Consider the following 3,957-nt stretch of genomic DNA (forward strand, 5'->3'; position numbering starts at 1 on the left):
TTGTCCCCCCTCCTCGCACCATGCAGATTACGGTCATGCATGTTGAGATTACAGCAGCTCTCTGCAGAGGAAGTCTGAGGACCAAGCAGAGACACACTGAGTATGTGAGTGATACAGAGGCCTCACAGAGACTACCTTCACGTTAATGACAGGCTGCCTCTGTTAAATCAGCTCTCATTAAAGACAAAGAGCCTGTTTCCATCATAAACACATCCCTGAGTCTGGACACACACACACACACACACACACACACACACACACACACACACACACACACACACACACACTGAGGAGACTTAACAACGCATGCTGGGATTCTTCTCTTCTTTAAATAGTTTAAACTCCCAAACAGGACTCTGAACCACACATATCCCTCCGTCTGCATCCTTCTGACTACAGGCGAATCGCTCAAAATTCCCGACTTTGACTGGACACGTTAATACTGTGTGATGTTAACCACGAGCAGAGTGTTGAATACTGAGTTCAGTGTGTGTTCAGGAGTCCCAGTGAGGCTGCAGTGATCCAAACACTCAGCTTATCACAGAGATGCTCAGCATGTAAAATTACCTGTAGTAGTGAAACCATACATTTAATGTTGGCTTGTATACATTCAGTTTATATGAAGCATGCATGCATAAATTAATAATCTATGACTTTGCATTTCACTCAGAATTTTTGCTTCTTGTTTGAAGGTGCAGAATAATGCAAAGAAGAATTATTTTGAACTGTGAATCATGCAAAGCTGAGCAGCTCCTGTTGTTTTTGATTTCATCTTTTTCTTAATCACTGGATTATTATAATAATAATTTTATCACTTAGAACACACACAAGCAGACACTCACTCACACACACACACACACACACACACACACACACACACACACACAGACAGACACTCACAGTCACACAGACACACACACGCACACGCAGGCAGCCACTCACACACACACACACACACACACACACACACACACACACACACACACACACACACACACACACAGCTGGTCCTGAGCCTGTTGACAGAATCACACCGATTCATCGAATGTTCAATAAATAATCGATAAATATTTAAGAGTCCTTGTGTGTGTGTGTGTGTGTGTGTTAAAGCTGTGCTTGTGAGGATATGCTAACACAGTAGTGAACATGTGTTCATCATCTAACATAACTCAGATTAAGCCTCTCGTCCTCACTGAGTGAGCCTGCTTGTGCCAGAGGAAGTGGCTGCTTTCTCAGAGCGCAGCTCGTTATTGAGCGTCTCTCGGCCACACTTCACCCTCCTTCACACACAGCACACACTCCACTTCCTTGGAAACAAAAGAGGGATTTCCTCCTCACCGAGACGCTCTGGAAGCTCAGCACACACCCACGTCCGTGTAGAGTTAGACATATGTGTCTGGTCCCGGTCCTCGGGGTCACCGGGTTCACGACGCGGGCTGCAGTGGGAGGCAGCCTCTGTGGTTACGACTGAGCGGCGGTATGCGGGCCTGGAGAGCCCTGGGGAGCCTCGCTGTGATCCTCCTGCTGATGCACAGCTGCTCGAGTTTCAGCTGCTACAGCCAAACAGGCCCAGGAATCAGACCTGAACCCTTACAGGGCTTCAGGTCCGTAACCCCGCTTCCTGCTGATGAAAGCAGACACCCCGGTGTATCCTCCCCCCTTCAGATGTGCTCATGCTCTCTGACTTCTTCCTCAGAGAAAGAAGACTCTGAAAGTGTTGGAGCTTAGTGAGGACATGCAGTGAAGGAAGTGTCTGCTGCTATTTCAAACTAAAGCTCTCGATCAGATCCACAGATGATGGATCCTAACAGGCTGAAAACATCTGCTGAGGTTTCTCACTCAAACTCATTGTTTTACCAGCTGCAGCTTTCAGCAGAGAGCCCAAAAACTCCAGATTACAGATTACTCTGACAAACAGAGCTGAAGTTTAACTCAACCACAAGACAAACCAGCAGCTTCAGAGAGCAGCTCACAGCTGGAAGGCACAGCTGTTAGGAGAGGGAGAGGCTCTGCGCACATGCAGCTCATGGTTTCCGTTTGTGAGTGGCGGCCAATCAAAAGAAAGTTGAGTTTAAGAGGGTGGAGTCTAAACAGCTTGTTTTAAACCAGAGCTACACCAAGAGCCAGAATGAGAGATTTGAGGTGTGCATGATTCACAGGTGCTCTGTGAGAGAGTCTGGAGCTGTGCACTTTAATCTGACAGTCACTTTAAATAAAAGAATAAAACTTTCCAGACATTTGAGGTCAAATGTGGAAGCAGCACATTTTGACTTTTACTGAAAGCCAGAAAAAGAACAGCGTGGAGTGTCATGATACAAACCCACAAATAAAGCTAAAGGTTTCTCACACAGAGATGAGCTCATCCTGATGGTGCTCTGAGGACAAATGTTAAATTTGGGAAGTCTGAGTGTGCATGTGGGTGAAAATACAGAAGTGAAACTGAAAAAGGTCAAAGCCATTGAATTTGGTATTGCAAATATGTTTTCCTAAACCTCAAGCAGCCACAGCGTTCATCACTGACAGCAGAATGCATGTTTGCTCTCAGGCTCCTCAGGGCAGCTTTGCATGATCACAGCTCAAAATAATTCTTTTTTTATGTGATCCTGGGCCTCAGTGCAGCCTGTCTTACACTAGCTGTTTTAGCTCCTCCCCCTATCTTTTGACTGGCTCCCCCTCACAAACAGAGGGTTGGACTGCAGGTGGGGCTTCATGGCCGTGAGCATGTCACAATAAGTGAAGCAGCATTGATCCAGGAGAAGAAAACGAGAGAGAAAGTTTCTATGGAAGTTTTCTGCAGAAGGTTTCCAGCAGGGCAGAACCTCTGTAACCTCTGAGCTCCTCACATACTGCCGAGATGGTGGCCAAGACAGACACAACCGCAGAGCTCTATCTTCAGCTGTGATGTCACTTCTGGTGTTTGTGAGGCCGCTGGCATAAAGCAGGTGTAGCAGGTGAGGGGAAACCTCACTTTATATAGGGATATCCTGTCTGTGTGACATCATACTGAGCCAAGAGTTGAAAAAAACACCTGAACCCTGAGTGTCTGCCTCGCAGGGAGCAGATTAAAAACAGCTAGGGAACATCAACACGTGGAGATTTAGCTTCATCCTATTTATTACACAGCTCTTTAAATTCACAGCTGTGGGCTTTGACATTTTTCCAAAGTTTAAGTCTAAACATCTACTCCTCCTCCCTCGGACTCAGGGGGTAAGTGGGCTCCCGTTCCCTCTGTCAGCCGTCTGCAGATTAAACTGCAGCAGATTGAGGACGTCTGGCAGAGCTCAGGTGAGTTTATCAGCTCATCTGTGAGTGTTTGTGCTGCTCTGAGCTCGTCACAGCCCAGAAACAGAGGAATCGTAACAGCCGAACTCCAGCCGTTTCATCACCCCCTGGACTAATTTACTGTGAAAGTCAGAAACTTCCTCTCTGAGGGTTTCTCTAAGTGGCTGCATGGAAGCCTCAGACACCACGCTGAGCAGCATTTGTGTGTGTGCGCGCGCGTGTATGAAGTGTCTGAGAAATGATGTCATCGACAGCGGGGCGCAGAGGAGGAAACAGCTGCCAGTTGAGTCTGCAGCTGGAGCTCTTTCTTTCCTCCGTTCTGCTGGACCCCAGATCAGGCTCCCCAGTGACTGCAGCCATGCTGAAGGTCAGAGTTCAGGGTTGAAGCACATAACTTTTAAATGACAGATGCAGTGAGCTCAACTCTCAGTGACTTCTCTCCTGACTCCACTCACTGGTTTTGGAAGTATCTTTGAGCCTTGGTGTTAGCGTTCTGCCCAGAAACAAGCTCAGTCTTGTTTGTGGAGGTGTTCACATGAGAATCTGCACCCACAGACCTGCTGATCAATCACATCCGATCACAGTCCTCAAATTTAACAGCACACCAAAGCTGGAGCTAAGCCAGCTTGGAGGCTCTGATAGTGCAGTTAACAGGACAGCAGCCATATCGTCAGG

This window comes from Aulonocara sp. 'chitande type north' Nkhata Bay, linkage group LG7, assembly GCF_057382095.1.
Source record: "Aulonocara sp. 'chitande type north' Nkhata Bay isolate Kocher_YH1m ecotype deep benthic linkage group LG7, A_spYH_male_GT1.1, whole genome shotgun sequence".
Lineage (NCBI taxonomy): Eukaryota > Metazoa > Chordata > Actinopteri > Cichliformes > Cichlidae > Aulonocara > Aulonocara sp. 'chitande type north' Nkhata Bay.